The sequence below is a fragment of the Schistocerca americana genome, chromosome 2 (assembly GCF_021461395.2).
Source record: "Schistocerca americana isolate TAMUIC-IGC-003095 chromosome 2, iqSchAmer2.1, whole genome shotgun sequence".
Classification (NCBI taxonomy): domain Eukaryota; kingdom Metazoa; phylum Arthropoda; class Insecta; order Orthoptera; family Acrididae; genus Schistocerca; species Schistocerca americana.
The window spans coordinates 500,616,475-500,636,744 of NC_060120.1; the positions used below are offsets into that span (position 1 = coordinate 500,616,475).

General features: G+C 44.6%; 1 protein-coding gene across 1 annotated transcript in view; it reads right to left on the reverse strand.

Moving 5' to 3' along the window:
* LOC124595431 (BUD13 homolog) overlaps positions 1–20,270 on the reverse strand; it is a 66,523-nt gene that overhangs the window by 16,623 nt on the left and 29,630 nt on the right. The gene's annotated exons all lie outside the window — the stretch shown is intronic.

Here is a 20,270-nt window from a genome sequence, read left to right on the forward strand (position 1 = left end):
TTTGTGTGGAGTGTGGTTTCATACTGTGTAGACACATGGCTGACAAGGAAAGAAGCTGAAAATAAAATGGAGGGGTTTGAGATGTGGGTACATATATATGTAAGAGGACAGAAAAGATAATGTGGACAAAGTTTTATGAATGAAGTATTATGAAGAGTCAGCAAAAATAATACAAGAGATATTAAAGAGAAAAACAAGCTGACTAGAACACTTGTCTAAGAAGACAATGCTTACAAACCGATGCTTTAGAAGGGATGGAGAAAGGAAAAATGAGGAGGAGGACGAGGAGGAGGAAAGATAGTAGTTGACAGATAAAGTGAAAAACAGATATGGAAAAAAAGGACAGAAGGCAGAAAGATTTGGGGGTAATATTATGAAAACACTTGTTAACAGGTAGAATACTACTACTGCTACTACTACTACAACTGAAGACCCGAGCTAATTTGGTAACAACCAATATTGCATGGAGTGTTAAGAGTAACATGTGATGTCATTATAGTTTCTTGAGTAGCCGGGAAGATACAGCTCTATCCAAACAGTCCTGTTACATCTTGGAAGGTCTGGTAGAACTAGGCATGTATGACACAGATTGTCCACTTATGACTGTTTTTCCTCAACAACCACCAACACAATTAGGCACTGCTCACCCCCCCCCCCCCCTCCCCCTTTCCATCCCCTTTGGTAAAATTTAAGCCACAATATCTAGTCACTGACATGCACAGCATTTCATAGGCATACCCAATGGTGGTCACACTAAGTACCCGGAGTTTACAGCATTAGAAAACTGACACATCCGACCAATCCAAAGGTTGGGATCTTAAAATTTGACAATACTGATTGGATACAGGATAGACATGCCAGAGTCTGTTTGGAGGCCAGATGATCTCTCTTAGTTATTAAGAAAATGTTTTAACCCAAAATACGATAGACTGTTTGAGATAGAGAGAGAGAGAGAGAGAGAGAGAGAGAGAGAGAGAGAGAGGAAAGTACAGTAAGAAATGGGGAAGAAGACTGGGTTACAGTATTTTAGGTGGGTGGGTGAGGGGAATATTACTAAGAGAAGTAAACAAATGTTGCATATTGAACAGAAGGAAAGGATCAAACAGTTTACTGATCTATGTCTTTCACTTCTACCTCAAAAAAGTCTGGGAAGTCCAGGATGAAATAAATATTTAGTGGTCTTATCATTGTGCCTGACTGCAGCTCAACACCACCTCTGTCTGGGGAGTAGCAATCTATCAATTGTTGACATGTCCACAGGATTGTTCTATCATCTGCTTTATGTAATACACGTTTTAATTTGTCTTACACTACAATACTCTAACATTTGCTATTGTTGTTGATGGATTTAAAAGGACTCAACTATGAAGTTGGCAGTCCTTCCAGCCTCTGGTGAAGAGAAATAAAGCAAGAGAGAATTGTTAAAAATTCCCAAAAATTGATAGGTCTATTACTTTTGATTAATACCTGTAATGTGTCACTTTACATAAAGAGGATTAAAAAAGAAATAAGCACCTAATAATAGTAATATGCCAAAAGAGTGAAAGACACACATATACAGCATATTTAAAAGTAATTGTCAACTATTTTGAAATTTGGTAGTGAGAAATGAATACTTTCTCAAATCTGTACATTTGCTCCTGGTGGCTGAAGACATTTGGTTGTCAATATGCCTGTCTCTTTGACAACAGCAAGATAAACATTAAGGGAACAAATACTGTACAGCCACAGTCACTGTCACAGCGATTTGTCAACAGTGTTTACTACTTTACATGTCTCTCTGTATTGAACTACTCTAGTGTACACATTAATCTGAGTGTTAAGTAGTCCACAGGCAGTTATTGTGTTTGCTTTGAAATGTAGGTACTGAAGTTTCAGTCTTGTTAGTACACGATATTGCACAGTAAATTAACTGCAACACTGTGTTTGTATCATGGCTTTATATCTACTTACAAAAATTGCTTACTGTTATGTTTATTATCATTATTATGTTTGTTCTGTTCTTGACACAAATCATTCAGTGCATTTTCTTTTCTCTACCCCATGTCAGCAATGGAAGTGTACTACTTCACAAATGATATGGTGGAAATGATTTTCTGCTACGGGTTGGCAAATGGAAGGAGACCGTGAGCCCGTGCCCTCTAAGGGGGAAAAAAAATATCCACATCACAGAGCATCATCCAATAATGTGTTCAGCCAACTTTTTCAGCATCTTAAGGACAGAGACTCTCTAGCACCTAAAATACGAACAGTGGATGGCGTCTGTCAGTTCACATACAGCAAGCCACACACATGAAGGAGCATGTGCTGCATTTACTGGACTTATGACCTGGAATCAGTGTGCGGTGACTGGCAGCAGCAGAAGGTGTGAACCATTCTCTTTTATGGGTGGTTCTGCACGAATAATTGCTGTATCCATACCATCTTCAGTGAACCCAAGCGCAAAGGCCAGAAGGCCAGTGTAGCAAATTGCAATCCTGTCAGCTGGTAGGTTTGTGGGATTGAAGGGACCAGACTACTAGGGCCATCGGTCCCTTTTTCCACAAACTTTAAACACCCACAAAGAATATATATATATATATATATATATATATATATATATATATATATAAAAAACAAAGATGATGTGACTTACCAAACAAAAGCGCTGGCACGACGATAGACACACAAACAAACACAAACATACACACAAAATTCTAGCTTTCGCAACCAACGGTTGCTTCGTCAGGAAAGAGGGAAGGAGAGGGAAAGACGAAAGGATTTGGGTTTTAATGGAGAGGGTAAGGAGTCATTCCAATCCTGGGAGCGGAAAGACTTACCTTAGGGGGGAAAAAGGACGGGTATACACTCGCGCGCGCACACACACACACACACATATCCATCCATGGATGTGTGTGTGTGTGCGTGTGCGAGTGTATACCCGTCCTTTTTTCCCCCTAAGGTAAGTCTTTCCGCTCCCGGGATTGGAATGACTCCTTACCCTCTCCCTTAAAACCCACATCCTTTCGTCTTTTCCCTCTCCTTCCCTCTTTCCTGATGAGGCAACAGTTTGTTGCGAAAGCTTGAATTTTGTGTGTATGTTTGTGTATATATATATATATATATATATATATATATATATATATATATATATGAGATGGAGATGACAAGAGACGACACAGGACAAGAAAGACACAGACAGAGACCAGAAAAAAGGAATTAAAATCACACTGAGTGTGACAGTGGTTGGCCAACCATAGAAACAAAAAAAGGAAAAGCCAACCACCAAGAAAAGCACTAAAAACCCCAGTCTAAAATCGTAGGCCAAAGGCCAGACTCAACACACAAAAAAAAGGACAAACACTTAGATCAAATGATAAAAACCCCCTGCACAAATAAAACTCAAAACTAAATCCGCCATCACAACATCATCTGATAAAAGAGCAGGAAGTGCATCAGGCAGCGGGAACGTCTGCTTGAGCAGAGTTAAAAGCAGGCAGTCCAACATGATCTGGACCATAGTCAAATCTGAACCACAGCGACATAAAGGCGGGTCCTCACAGCGCAATAAATGGCCGTGTGTTATCCAGGTGCGCAGCCAGCAGGGGACGACAGAGTCCTTGCGAGAGACCCGCAAGGAGGAGCACCACGCACCGGTAGCCTCCTTGATGGCCCGAAGTTTGTTGGGTGAAGGAAGGGTGCACCATTTTTACCCCAGGTGTGAAGTACCTTCTGCCATAAATCTGACCTGAGGTTACTCTCCGAAAGGCCAATCTCCAAGGCTGGTGCACCGACAGCCTATTTGGCCAGCATGTCAACACGTTCATATCCCAGGATGCCGACAGACCCGGGGTCCACACAAAGACCACAGAGCAGCCGCAACGGGCAAAAGTATGGAGGGACTCCTGGATAGCCATCATCAGATGAGAGCGAGGGAAACACTGGTCAATAGCTCGTAAACCGCTCAAGGAGTCACTACAGATAAAGAAGGACTCACCTGAACAGGAGCGGATATACTCTAGGGCGCGAGAGATGGCTCTGCAGTGAAAACATTGCAGCCAGCCAGCAATGAGTGTTGTTCATAATGATCCCCTAGAGTAAGAGCATAACTGACATGACCAGAAACCCTAGAATTGTCAGTATAGACAACGTCACAACGTCAGAGCCTTGAAATGCGGCAAGGATTGAAAGAAAGCAGCGGCAGAGGGCCTCATGAGGGACTGAGTCCTTCAGGCCCTGTGTCAAATCGAGCCGAAGGCATGGGCGGGGCACTCACTCACCACGGGAGTATATGCAGGGGGGCCCAGAAAAGAGGTGGGAGAAGGAAAAACTGAAGCCCATAGAGAAGAGCTCTGACTCAAACTGCGATCATACACCCTGACCAGGGCCGCCGTTCCAGTAGATGGACGACCGACTGAGGGAACAGGAGACGATAATTGGGATGCCCGGCAAGCTATAAACGTGTGTAGCATAAGCAGCCAGTAATCGTTGGCACCGGAACCGCAATGGAGGGACACCAGCCTCCACAAGTATGCTGTTGACAGGGCTTGTCCAGAAAGCTCCAGTGGCGAGTTGGATCCTGCTGTGAAGGATGGGGTCAAGCAACTGCAATGCGGAAGGTGATGCCGAACCATAAGCCAGGCTCCCATAATCCAGACAGGACAGAATTAACGCCTGGTACAGCCGTAGAAGGATAGACTGATCGGCACCCCAGCTGGTGTGACTCAATCAACGAAGAGTACTAAGATGCCGCCAGCACAGCTGTTTCAGCTGCCGAATATGAGGGAGCCAAGCCAACCAGGTATCAAAAACCAATCCCAAAAACCGATCCATCTCCACCACAGCACGAGGTTCGCCATCAAGATAAAGTCGTGGCTCAGGGTGAACAGTGCGTCGCCGGCAGAAATGCATAACGCAGGTCTTGGCAGCCGAAAACTGGAAGCCAGAAGCCATGCACTACAGCCCAAAACCGTGCCTTGCGGATAGCACCTAACAGCTGCTATTCAGCAGCTGCAATGCCAGTAGAGCCAAAGTATAGGCAGAAGTTATAAGCATACAAGGAAGCTGAGACAGACATTCCCACCGCTGCAGCGAGCCCATTAATTGCAATTAAAAAGAGGCAGACACTTAAGACAGATCCTGAAGTTACACCTTGGCCTGTATGCCTGTTCAGAGATGATTCATAAGCAGCAAAATCCTTGGGTTCTGGAATGGCGTGAGGTAACAAGATGTTAGGATACTATAATCCCTTACATTACTGTTGTTTGCTATTTTTTAATATTTTTCTTAAACTTACTCTTACATGTGGCTGCATATTGAGGTGTAATATGGTATATTGACAGGAGAGCAACAGCAACTGGTTAAACCGTAAACAAAAGTAACAATAATCTTTGCCTGCTGACAATTTTTTATGTATTATACACAATGTGAATAAAATTTGAACAGTTAGTTAACAGTGGTCATATGTGCATAATTGTGTGTGTGTGTGTGTGTGTGTGTGTGTGTGTGTGTGTGTGTGTGTGTGTGTGTGTGTATGAGCGCGCGCGCGCGCGCGTCACAATATTCTTAAAGGAGTTTGATGTAATTTGTTACACAGTACATAAAGAACAGTTAGACATAGTTTAGGGGAAAATAAGCAGCAAGTGGAACTGCACATGAGATGTGATACTGCCATTTTGGTAGGAATGCTATAACCATATTTTGCCCTGTGGTTGGCAGTGATTGCACAGCTGAACTGGAGTTGCCACCACTGGTCTCTCAAAGGTGGGACACACACTTCTGCAAGGAGACTGTCAACAGGACTAGTATTAAGGGCTCCAGTTGCTAGTATTATACTATGGAGTACAGTGTTCGATACCTGAAGTTGGATAATGCTGTTGTACAACCATAGTCTAGGCAAGAAATTTAACATTTTGTAAAATCTTAGTAAAACCATCCAACTTGTTCCCACAGGACTGTAGCTGAGGAAATGGGTGGCGTTAAATTTCCTCATGCAAGTTTACCTCGAATTGGTGTGTGTGTAATATGCACGATTACTGTCAAATATTAGTCATAAAATGCAGGATTATTAAACTACTTGTAGCAGCTGATCACCTAACTAAAGCTCAGGATGGAATGTGCAACCCTCAGTCTACATAAATACACACATCAAAAAAAGTTTTGCATCGCTCCGGTTCCCAGAACTCCTGAAGATAGACATTAACTGTGGATATTGTATCACAGACATTGAGGCATTCATCTTTATGGACGACAATTTGCATCCCATCGGGCACATCGTGTGAATGACTGACTGTTTAGGGATGTCACTAAACCCGTCTGAAGATGTAAACCACCATACACACGTGGCACCTATTAGATGGAAGGGATCCAACAGCCGATCAGTTCCAGTCATTCCACCGAGGTACAAAGCTCATGTTGTCTGTAGTTCACCATGCCTAGACGGTCAATAACATGGTTCGATCATGTTCGCATTGTTACTTTGTGCCAGAAAGGGCTCTCAACAAGGGAAGTGTCCAGGCATCTCGGCGTGAACCAAAGTGATGTTGTTCAGACATGGAGGAGATAGAGAGAGACAGGAACAGTCAATAACATGACATGACTCGCTCAGGCCACCCAAAAGGGCTACTACAACAGTGGAAGACTGCAACCTACATATCATGGCTTGGAGGAACCCTGACAGCAATGCCACCCCGCTGAATAATGCTTTTTGTGCAGTCACAGAACATTGTGTTATGACTCAAACTGTGTGCAACAAGCTGCATAATGTGCAACTTCACTCCCGACATCCATGGCGAGGTCCACCTTTGCAACCACGACACTATGCAGCGCAGTACAGATGGGCCCAACAACATGCTGAATGGGCTGCTCAGGATTGGCATCACATTCTCTTCACCAATTAGTGTCGCATATGCCTTCAACCAGACAATTGTCGGAGACATGTTTGGAGGCAACTGGCTCAGGCTGAATGCCTTAGACACACTGTCCAGCGAGTGCAGCAAGTTGGAGGTTCCCTGCTGTTTCGGAGTGGCATTATGTGGGGCCACCGTAAGCCACTGGTGGTCATGGAACACACCATAATGGCTGTACAATACGTGAATGCCATCCTCCGACCAATAGAGCAATCATATTGGCGAGGCATTCCTCTTCATGGACGACAATTCACAACCCCATCGTGCACATTGTGTGAATGACTTCCTTCAAGATAACTACATCACTTGACTAGAGTGCCCAGCATATTCTGCAGACATGAACTCTATCAAACATGTCTGGGATATAGTGAAAAGGGCTGTTTATGGACGACGTGACCCACCAACCACTCTGAGGGACCTATGCCGAATTGCTGTTGAGGAATGGAACAATCTGGACCAACAGTGCCTTGATGAACTTGTGGATAGTATACCACGACGAATACAGGCATGCAGCAATGTAAAAGGACATGAGAACGAAGTTTTTCGCGGCGGCACTTATGTATAAAATATTCTCGGTATTCTTGCCACGTCAGTTCTGGATAAAATCTCGAGCTTTCGACGATTACCTCCATCGTCATCGTCAGGAGCTGACTGTCTCTACTGCTGCTATGGTAGCCTCTATATAGCCCGAAGACGGCTTCTGATTGGTCGGATTCTGATTGGTCGGCGATTACGTGCTGCTGTCTCAGACGGTGTCACTGTGTGCGCCGGTGGCGCCACCGCTTCCGTTTAAACGTAAACCTTGGAAGGAACGTCTCTGCTGCTTCTCTGCATCAAGCGCTCGTTTCCACGCACAGCTCAGATGGTACCCGCTATCGCGGTTAAAGTTCTTTTGGCTCATTCTGATTTCAACAGCCTCCTTAATAACAGAATCCCAGTACGTGGAGGCATGGGACAGAATTTTAGTTTCGTCGAACAATATTTTGTGTTTGTTCGTGAGGCTGTGCTCCGCAATTGCCGATTTCTCAAGCTCTCTATTTTTAATGTGGCGTTGGTGTTCTGCACAGCGGTCGGAAACGGTACGAATAGTCTGACCTATATAATTGCTTCCACACTCACAGGGTATATTATAAACACCGGGGACCCTGAGGTCGAGATTATCCTTAACAGGGCGCATCATCTCCTTAATTTTCTTAGGAGGACGAAAAATCGGTCTAATACCACGTCTACGCAGGACTCTTCCTATTTTGCTGGAAATTGCGCCACAAAAAGGAAGAACCGCAATCGGTGTTTCATCCTGTGAGGTTGCAGCATTATCACGTTTCCTTCTTTTGGAGAACGCTGCCTTTATATCGCGTGCACTATAGCCGTTCTTTAGTACAACGACAGACGGACGGGCGTCTTGGCCACTCTGTATACCGTAAGCCGACGCATACCGATTTATATCTTAACGCACAGAGTTTCCATCACCCTGCTCAGAAGAGAGCCGTTTTGAACACGTTGGTATATAGAGCCAAAACTGTTTCTGACGAGGACCACTTAAGGTTCGAGATTAATCACCTAAAGAACGTGTTCCGAAAGAACGGCTATAGTGCACGCGATATAAAGGCAGCGTTCTCCAAAAGAAGGAAACGTGATAATGCTGCAACCTCACAGGATGAAACACCGATTGCGGTTCTTCCTTTTTGTGGCGCAATTTCCAGCAAAATAGGAAGAGTCCTGCGTAGACGTGGTATTAGACCGATTTTTCGTCCTCCTAAGAAAATTAAGGAGATGATGCGCCCTGTTAAGGATAATCTCGACCTCAGGGTCCCCGGTGTTTATAATATACCCTGTGAGTGTGGAAGCAATTATATAGGTCAGACTATTCGTACCGTTTCCGACCGCTGTGCAGAACACCAACGCCACATTAAAAATAGAGAGCTTGAGAAATCGGCAATTGCGGAGCACAGCCTCACGAACAAACACAAAATATTGTTCGACGAAACTAAAATTCTGTCCCATGCCTCCACGTACTGGGATTCTGTTATTAAGGAGGCTGTTGAAATCAGAATGAGCCAAAAGAACTTTAACCGCGATAGCGGATACCATCTGAGCTGTGCGTGGAAACGAGCGCTTGATGCAGAGAAGCAGCAGAGACGTTCCTTCCAAGGTTTACGTTTAAACGGAAGCGGTGGCGCCACCGGCGCACACAGTGACACCGTCTGAGACAGCAGCACGTAATCGCCGACCAATCAGAATCCGACCAATCAGAAGCCGTCTTCGGGCTATATAGAGGCTACCATAGCAGCAGTAGAGACAGTCAGCTCCTGACGATGACGATGGAGGTAATCGTCGAAAGCTCGAGATTTTATCCAGAACTGACGTGGCAAGAATACCGAGAATATTTTATACACAATGTAAAAGGACGTGCTACTGGTTGTTAGAGGTACCGGTGTGTACAGCAATCTGGACCACCACCTCTGAAGGTCTCACTGTATGGTGATACAACATGCAGTGTGTGGTTTTCATGAGCAATAAAAAGGGCGGAAATGATGTTTATGTTAATCTCTATTCAATTATCTGTACAGGTTCCGGAACCGAGGTGATGAAAACTTTTTTTGATGTGTGTGTGTGTGTGTGTGTGTGTGTGTGTGTCAAAGATGATGTGACTTACCAAACGAAAGCGCTGGCAGGTCGATAGACACACAAACAAACACACACACAAAATTCAAGCTTTCACAACCCATGGTTGCTTCATCAGAAAAGAGGGAAAGAGAGGGAAAGATGAAAGGATGTGGGTTTTAAGGGAGAGGGTAAGGAGTCATTCCAATCCCGGGAGCGGAAAGACTTACCTTAGGGGGAAAAAAGGACAGGTATACACTCGCGCACACACCCATATCCAACCGCACAGACACAGACACAAGCAGACATTTGTAAAGGCAAAGAGTTTCGGCAGAGATGTCAGTCGAGGCAGAAGTACAGTGGCAAAGATGATGTTGAAAGACAGGTGAGGTATGAGCAGCGGCAACTTGAAATTAGCGGAGGTTGAGGCCTGGCGGATAACGAAAAGAGAGGATATACTGAAGGGCAAGTTCCCATCTCTGGAGTTCTGACAGGTTGGTATTAGTGGGAAGCATCCAGATAACCCGGATGGTGTAACACTGTGCCAAGATGTGCTGGCCGTGCACCAAGGCTTGTTTAGCAACAGGGTGATCCTCATTACCAACAAACGCAGTCTGCCTGTGTCCATTCATGCGAATGGACAGTTTGTTGCTGGTCATTCCCACATAGAATGCATCACAGTGTAGGCAGGTCAGTTGGTAAATCACGTGGGTGCTTTCACACGTGGCTCTGCCTTTGATCATGTACACCTTCTGGGTTACAGGACTGGAGTAGGTGGTGGTGGGAGGGTGCATGGGACAGGTTTTACACCGGGGGCGGTTACAAGGGTAGGAGCCAGAGGGTAGGGAAGGTGGCTTGGGAATTTCATAGGGATGAACTAACAGGTTACGAAGGTTAGGTGGACGGCGGAAAGACACTCTTGGTGGAGTGGGGAGGATTTCATGAAGGATGGATCTCATTTCAGGGCAGGATTTGAGGAAGTCGTATCGCTGCTGGAGAGCCACGTTCAGAGTCTGATCCAGTCCCGGAAAGTATCCTGTCACAAGTGGGGCACTTTTGTGGTTCTTCAGTGGGAGGTTCTGGGCTTGAAGGGATGAGGAAGTGGCTCTGGTTATTTGCTTCTGTACCAGGTCGGGAGGGTAGTTGCGGGATGCGAAAGCTGTTTTCAGATTGTTGGTGTAATGGTTCAGGGATTCCGGACTGGAGCAGATTCGTTTGCCACGAAGACCTACGCTGTAGAGAAGGCACCATTTGATGTGGAATGGGTGGCAGCTGTCATAATGGAGGTACTGTTGCTTGTTGGTGGGTTTGATGTGGACGGACGTGTGAAGCTGGCCATTGGACAGATGGAGGTCAATGTCAAGGAAAGTGGCATGGGATTTGGAGTAGGACCAGGTGACTCTGATGGAACCAAAGGAGTTGTGGTTGGAAGGGAAATTCTGGAGTTGTTCTTCACTGTGAGTCCAGATCATGAAGATGTCATCAATAAATATGTACCAAACTTTGGGTTGGCAGGCCTTGGTAACCAAGAAGGCTTCCTATAAGCGACCCATGAATGGGTTGGCGTACGAGGGGGCCATCCTGGTACCCATGGCTGTTCCCTATAATTGTTGGTATGTCTGGCCTTCAAAAGTGAAGAAGTTGTGGGTCAGGATGAAGCTGGCTAAGGTAATGAGGAAAGAGGTTTTAGGTAGAGTGGCAGGTGATCGGCGTGAAAGGAAGTGCTCCATCGCAGCGAGGCCCTGGACGTGCAGAATATTTGTGTATAAGGAAGTGGCATCAATGGTTACAAGGATGGTTTCTGGGGGTAACAGATTGGGTAAGGATTCCAGGTGTTCGAGAAAGTGGTTGGTGTCTTTGATGAAGGATGGGAGACTGCATGTAGTGGGTTGAAGGTGTTGATCTACGCAGGCAGAGATACGTTCTGTGGGGGCTTGGTAACCAGCTACAATGGGGCGGCCGGGATGATTGGGTTTGTGAATTTTAGGAAAAAGGTAGAAGGTAGGGGTGCGGTGTGTCGGTGGGGTCAGGAGGTTGATGGAGTCAGGTGAAAGGTTTTGTAGGGGGCCTAAGGTTCTGAGGATTCCTTGAAGCTCCGCCTGGACGTCAGGAATGGGATTACCTTGGCAAACTTTGTATGTGGTGTTGTCTGAAGGCTGACGCAGTCCCTCAGCCACATACTCCCGACGATCAAGTACCACGGTCGTGGAACCCTTGTCCGCCGGAAGAATGACGATGGATCGGTCAGCCTTCAGATCACAGATTGCCTGGGCTTCAGCAGTGGTGAGGTTGGGAGTAAGATTAAGGTTTTTTAAGAAGGACTGAGAGGCAAGGCTGGAAGTCAGAAATTCCTGGAAGGTTTGGAGAGGGTGATTTTGAGGAAGAGGAGGTGGGTCCCGCTGTGACGGAGGACGGAACTGTTCCAGGCAGGGTTCAATTTGGATAGTGTCTTGGGGATTTGGATCATTAAGAGTAAGATTAGGATCATTTTTATTCGTGGCAAAGTGATATTTCCAGCAGAGAGTACAAGTGTAGGACAGTAAATCTTTGACAAGGGCTGTTTGGTTGAATCTGGGAGTGGGGCTGAAGGTGAGGCCTTTGGATAGGACAGAGGTTTCAGATTGGGAGAGAGTTTTGGAGGAAAGGTTAACTACTGAATTAGGGTGTTGTGGTTCCAGATTGTGTTGAATCCTCCGAACCTTAGGCCCCCTACAAAACCTTTCACCTGACTCCATCAACCTCCTGACCCCACCGACACCCCGCACCCCTACCTTCTACCTTCTTCCTAAAATTCACAAACTCAATCATCCCGGCCGCCCCATTGTAGCTGGTTACCAAGCCCTCACAGAATGTATCTCTGCCTACGTAGATCAACACCTTCAACCCATTACATGCAGTCTCCCTTCCTTCATCAAAGACACCAACCACTTTCTCGAACGCCTGGAATCCTTACCCAATCTGTTACCCCCCGGAAACCATCCTTGTCACCATTGATGCCACTTCCTTATACACAAATATTCCGCACGTCCAGGGCCTCGCTGCGATGGAGCACTTCCTTTCACGCCGATCACCTGCCACCCTCCCTAAAACCTCTTTCCTCATTACCTTAGCCAGCTTCATCCTGATCCACAACTCCTTCACTTTTGAAGGCCAGACATACCAACAATTATAGGGAACAGCCATGGGTACCAGGATGGCCCCCTCATACGCCAACCCATTCATGGGTCGCTTAGAGGAAGCCTGCCAACCCAAAGTTTGGTACAGATTTATTGATGACATCTTCATGATCTGGACTCACAGTGAAGAAGAACTCCAGAATTTCCTTTCCAACCTCCTTTGGTTCCATCAGATTCACCTGGTCCTACTCCAAATCCCATGCCACTTTCCTTGACGTTGACCTCCACCTGTCCAATGGCCAGCTTCACACGTCCGTCCACATCAAACCCACCAACAAGCAACAGTACCTCCATTATGACAGCTGCCACCCATTCCACATCAAACGGTCCCTTCCCTACAGCCTAGGTCTTCGTGGCAAACGAATCTGCTCCAGTCCAGAATCCCTGAACCATTACACCAACAATCTGAAAACAGCTTTCGCATCCCGCAACTACCCTCCCGACCTGGTACAGAAGCAAATAACCAGAGCCACTCCCTCATCCCTTCAAGCCCAGAACCTCCCACTGAAGAACCACAAAAGTGCCCCACTTGTGACAGGATACTTTCCGGGACTGGATCAGACTCTGAATGTGGCTCTCCAGCAGGGATATGACTTCCTCAAATCCCGCCCTGAAATGAGATCCATCCTTCATGAAATCCTCCCCACTCCACCAAGAGTGTCTTTCCGCCGTCCACCTAACCTTCGTAACCTGTTAGTTCATCCCTATGAAATCCCCAAACCACCTTCCCTACCCTCTGGCTCCTATCCTTGTAACCGCCCCCGGTGTAAAACCTGTCCCATGCACCCTCCTACCACCACCTTCTCCAGTCCTGTAACCCGGAAGGTGTACACGATCAAAGGCAGAGCCACGTGTGAAAGCACCCACGTGATTTACCAACTGACCTGCCTACACTGTGATGCATTCTATGTGGGAATGACCAGCAACAAACTGTCCATTCGCATGAATGGACACAGGCAGACAGTGTTTGTTGGAAATGAGGATCACCCTGTGGCTAAACATGCCTTGGTGCACGGCCAGCGCATCTTGGCAGTGTTACACCGTCCGGGTTATCTGAATACTTCCCACCAACACCAACCTATCCGAACTCCGGAGATGGGAACTTGCTCTTCAATATATCCTCTCTTCCCGTTACCCACCAGGCCTCAATCTCCGCTAATTTCAAGTTGCCGCCACTCACACCTCACCTGTCATTCAACATCATCTTTTCCTCTGCACTTCCGCCTCTACTGACATCTCTGCCCAAACTCTTTGTCTTTAAATATGTCTGCTTGTGTCCGTATATGTGTGTGTGTGTGTGTGTGTGTGTGTGTGCGCGCGCGCGCGCGCGTGTATACCCGTCCTTTTTTCCCCCTAAGGTAAGTCTTTCCACTCCCGGGATTGGAATGACTCTTTACCCTCTCCCTTAAAACCTACTTCCTTTCGTCATTCCCTCTCCTTCCCTCTTTCCTGACGAAGCAACCGTTGGTTGCGAAAGCTAGAATTTTGTGTGTATGTTTGTGTGTCGATCGACGTGCCAGCGCTTTTGTGTGGTAAGTCACATCATTTTTATATATATATATATATATATATATATATATATATATATATATAAAAAATAGAGGGAAACATTCCACGTGGGAAAAATATATCTAAAAACAAAGATGAAGTGACTTACCGAACGAAAGCGCTGGCAGGTCGATAGACACAAAAACAAACACAAACATACACACAAAATTCTAGCTTTCGCAACAAACGGTTGCTTCGTCAGGAAAGAGGGAAGGAGAGGGAAAGACGAAAGGAAGTGGGTGTTAAGGGAGAGGGTAAGGAGTCATTCCAATCCTGGGAGCGGAAAGACTTACCTTAGGGGGGAAAATGGACGGGTATACACTCGCACACACACACATATCCATCCACACATATACAGACACAAGCAGACATATTTAAATATGGCTGTAAATGTGTGGATGGATATGTGTGTGAGTGCGAGTGTATACCTGTCCCTTTTTTCCCCCTAAGTTAAGTCTCCTCCCCCCATGAACCATAGACCTTGCCGTTGGTGGGGAGGCTTGCGTGCCTCAGTGATACAGATGGCCGTACCGTAGGTGCAACCACAACGGAGGGGTATCTGTTGAGAGGTCAGACAAACGTATGGTTCCTGAAGAGGGGCAGCAGCCTTTTCAGTAGTTGCAGGGGCAACAGTCTGGATGATTGACTGATCTGGCCTTGTAACACTAACCAAAACGGTCTTGCTGTTTTGGTACTGCAAACGGCTGAAAGCAAGGGGAAATTACGGCCGTAATTTTTCCCGAGGGCATGCAGCTTTACTGTATGGTTAAATGATGATGGCGTCCTCTTGGGTAAAATATTCCGGAGGTAAAATAGTCCCCCAATTCGGATCTCCGGGCGGGGACTACTCAGGAGGACGTCATTATCAGGAGAAAGAAAACTGGCGTTCTACGGATCGGAGCGTGGAATGTCAGATCCCTTAATCGGGCAGGTAGGTTAGAAAACTTAATAAGGGAAATGGATAAGTTAAAGTTGGATATAGTAGGAATTAGTGAAGTTCGGTGGCAGGAGGAACAACACTTTTGGTCAAGTGAATTCAGGGTTATAAATACAAAATCAAATCGGGGTAATGCAGGAGTAGGTTTAATAATGAATAAAACAAAAGGAATGCGGGTAAGCTACTACAAACAGCACAGCGAACGCATTGTTGTGGCCAAGATAGACACGAAGCCCACGCCTACGACGATAGCACAAGTCTATATGCCAACTAGCTCTGTAGATGATGAAGAAATTGATGAAATGTATGATGAAATAAAAGAAATTATTCAGATAGTGAAGGGAGACGAAAATTTAATAGTCATGGGTGACTGGAATTCAAGAGTAGGAAAAGGGAGAGAAGGAAACACAGTAGGTGAATATGGATTGGGGGAAAGAAATGAAAGAGGAAGCCGCCTGGTGGAATTTTGCACAGATCACAACTTAATCATAGCTAACACTTGGTTCACGAATCATAAAAGAAGGTGGTATACATGGAAGAAGCCTGGAGATACTAAAAGGTATCAGATAGATTATATAATGTTAAGACAGAGATTTAGGAACCAGGTTTTAAATTGTAAGACATTTCCAGGGGCAGATGTGGACTCTGACCACAATCTATTGGTTACTAACTGTAGATTAAAACTGAAGAAACTGCAAAAAGGTGGGAATTTAAGGAGATGGGAACTGGATAAACTGACAGAACCAGAGGTTGTAGAGAGTTTCAGGGAGAGCATAAGGGAACAGTTGACAAGAATGGGGGAAAGAAATACAATAGAAGAAGAATGGGTAGCTTTGAGGAATGAAGTAGTGAAGGCAGCAGAGGATCAAGTAGGTAAAAAGACGAGGGCTAGTAGAAATCCTTGGGTGACAGAAGAAATACTGAATTTAATTGATGAAAGGAGAAAATATAAAAATGCAGTAAATGAAGCAGGCAAAAAGGAATACAAACGTCTCAAAAATGAGATCGACAGGAAGTGCAAAATGGCTAAGCAGGCATGGCTAGAGGACAAATGTAAGGATGTAGAGGCTTATTTCACCAGGGGTAAAGATAGATACTGCCTACAGGAAAATTAAAGAGACCTTTGGAGAAAAGAGAACCACTTGTATGAATATCAAGAGCTCAGATGGGAACCCTGTTCTAAGCAAAGAAGGGAAAGCAGAAAGGTGGAAGGAGTATACAGAGGGTCTATATAAGGGTGATGTACTTGAGGCCAATGTTATAGAAATGGAAGAGGATGTAGATGAAGATGAAATGGGAGATATGATACTGTGTGAAGTGTTTGATAGAGCACTGAAAGACCTGAGTCGAAACAAGGCCCCGGGAGTAGACAACATTCCACTGGAACTACTGACGGCCTTGCGAGAGCCAGTCCTGACAAAACTCTACCAGCTGGTGAGCAAAATGTATGAGACAGGCAAAATACCCTCAGACTTCAAGAAGAATATAATAATTCAAATCCCAAAGAAAGCAGTTGTTGACAGATGTGAAAATCACCTAACTTGAAATTGCCATTCCTCACTGTGCAGTGATATAGAGCTGTAGTATAAACAGACATCATCAATGTATAGTGCAGTGCCCATGAGATGGTAGGTCTCGTAGAAGTTATAATATCATTTATTGCCATCCCACAGAGGGTAGTCCCGAGTATGGTCCCTGAGGGATCCTGTTCACCTGAATGTGTTGAGTACTTGGGGTTGTATTCAGGTCAAAGATGGTCATCAGAAACTGAAATTAATAACTTAGTATAAAATATCATGGTCTGGAGCTGAAATAAATATAAAAATGCTGTCCTGGGTAACAGTGAATGTTTGTTGAGACTATGTCGCACCTTATGAAACTTAGAAGTGTGCTCACTCAGACTCTAAATAAGTGATATAAAATTTTCCATAAAAGGGGCGTAAGGCCCAGTCGAGTGGTGTGCAATAGCATCACAAATTGTGCAATCTAGGTGCAGGAAATGATTGGTGGAAATTTATTACTATTTTTCAAACAACTAACATGTGCCATTTGTTACAACAGCCATTATCTGTGTTTGGTGTGTATTTTCCTGGTTTCAACATGGGTACAGTGATGCTCTCTTGCCATTGAGGGAAAATTCTCCTTCTTGCCCAATGCAACTGAAAAATTCTAGTGTTCTTTCTACTTCTATCGCCCATGTGTTGCAGCATTTGACTGTGAACTTTATAGTGTCCTGGAGAATTATCCCAACATAAGACAATGTTAGATTCTCATTCCTTAAAAGGGACATAAATTTCACTTGCTGGGAGCAGAAGGGTAAAGTGCTGCATTTTGCTAAGTATTGATAATCTGTGAAAGGAGCATAATTACTAGATGTAGATATTTCCAAAAAAATGTTCTGCTAGTACTTTCTGCAATATCCTCAGGGTCTACATCTATATCTGCATCTACATAGTTACTCAGCAAGCCACCGTTACAGTGTGCGGTGGAGGGCACCCTATACAGCTACTAGTCATTTTCTTTCCTGTTCCAGTCACAATTGGAGCAAGGGAAAAAATAACTATCTATATACCTCCAAATGAGCCCTAATTTTTTTGAATTTTATCTCCGTGATCCTTACGCACAATGTATGCTACCGACAGGATCATTTGCCACTCAGCTTCAAATGTTGGTTCTCTAAATTTTCTCAGTAGCTTTTCTCAAAACAGAATGTTACCTTCCCAAAGCAGCTCTGTAACACTTACATGTTGTTCTAACCTACCAGTAACAAATCTAGCAGCCTACCTCTGAAATGCTTAGACATCTTCCTTCATTCTGACCTGATACGGATCCCAAACACTTGAGCAGTACTAAAGAAAAGTTTGCACGAGCATCCTACCTGTGGTCTCCTTTACAGGTGAACCACTCTTTCCTAAAATTCTCCCAGTAAACTGAAGTCGACCATTCGCCTTCCCCACAATTCTCACATCTCATTCCATTTCAAATCTCTTTGTAATATTATGCCCAGATATTTAAACGACACGACTGTGTCAACACACTGGGATCTATTACTTAAGAAGTCTTTGGGCTACCCACATATCTGGGATTTATTCCATACGCTCATTTGTTCATTAACAGCCTGAAATGGGGCACCATGTCAAATGCTTTCTGGAAACATAGAAATGTGGAAGCTGTCTGTTGCCCTACGTCCATAGTTTGCAGTATATGATCCAGAGATATCAGATTTCTGAATGCAAATAATGTGTACAAATGTAGCACAGTTTATCAGCATTTGATACGATGGCAAGTGTGGTTCCTTCACACCACCAAGGAATGGGTTAGTGATGACAAGAGCCCAGAGAGAAGGGGATAGTTGCAACTGCAGTAGCACAACAGCAGCAGAAGAATCTTTCACCACCTCATTGATTGCTTCCTCCTGATCAATGCTGAAGAGTGCTTTGGAAGTGTAGGATCACATGATGACTTTTAAGAGACCAGTTGGTACGAATTCTTTATTTATTTGGTCTGGTAGGGATAGTTTAGTAGGACACTGGTATTGCTTATTGTTATCCAAGCAGACACATGAACAGAGGTGGCTACAGCTTCAACTCTGGTGTTAAGCAACGATGAGGTATTTGAACATGTCAGTATACAGATTGCTTCAGAATCCTCCTCGGTTTTGCAAAAGGCATGGCAATTTTTGATTTTAGCAATGGTTGTCAGCTGACGAAGATTTGCTAGATGGCAACAGTAACCATTACACCACCACTGAATAATGGAAACTGTGAATATGAAAGAGTGTATGGGTTATTTTGCTGGTTGTTTCTGCACTTCCTGTGAGGATGGTGCGATATCCATGCATAAGGGTTCATCTGTTTTCAAAGGATGTTGCAACTGCTGCACCACATTTTGATTTCACTTCTATATTTTTTGATGATGATGATGGCAATGATGATTGTGCAGACGTGTGACCTGTCACATATGGCTCTTTCATCCCATGGCTAACTCAGACTGCAGACTGCTGAGTTTGGGGAGCGCCTCAAAGTAGGAAGCCAATAAAATGTTTTATACACTTGCATTTTTCATTCTTTCTTTCATATAAGGCAAGTCAGTGCGTGTAGATAATAACATACTGGAAAAATAACACACTTTGGATGTTGTTCGGATGGCCTAACTTCAGGCAGTACTCTTTCACAAATACATTCAGCACTGAAAGAACTGAAAACATCTTGTAGGTGGAGAAACATAAGGTGTAGGATCAGATATGTAGAGTATGACTAATCTTTTCAGGAAGGATGTTCTCTTCTAAGGCAAGTATAAAGGCATCTGTGTCCACACCATTGTCCTCTGGACCTCTCTATAATGTACAAAATGGACTATTTGTCATTCTACATCGGGAAGCCATTCGTTATCAGCCTGACCTTGGATAATGTTGATGCTTTTATGCAGAATAATAGTGACAGTATGTCTCCCAGGTCAGTGCATGTTTGGTTGCACATGATGCAGATTTTGAGCAATAAAGACCTATTTCTAGTTCTCTCTAATGTGACTACTTCTCCAAGCATACCAGATATTACGTAAACCATCCTGTTCCATTTCTCAGTACTTATCCCTTGTCCCATGGGATATTCAGAGGCAGAAATGCTATAGGTTGACAACTTTCTGCATCATAACTGCTAGCTTTGTCTGCTGGGATGGCCGTATCCTGTTTAATTTGTCTCATGTGGATGTTTGTCCTGATGCAACTCCAATCACGAGGCTCTGCATGTGGGCATCATCACCCACTGTATGGGTCACCTGTTGGTTGCTTGGTTTATTTAAAAGAGGGGGGAAGGGACCAAACTACGAGGTCATCGGTCCCTTTTTCCTAATAAAACAATGCCACAAGTGTGAGAATAAAACAGATGAGACATATAACACAAAATGGAAAGAAAGGAAAAACCACAAGAACAAAGGAAAGCCAACGAACGAAAGAGGACAAGAAAACAACAGACACACTAGAAACAGAAGAGAGTAAAACAAAATTAAATTACAGTGGCCGAACAAACTTAGACAAAATGATAAAACCCACCCTCACGGATAAAACATAAAAATAAATCAGCCAATGAGGCATTGTCAGATGAAATGAGCAGCAATGAG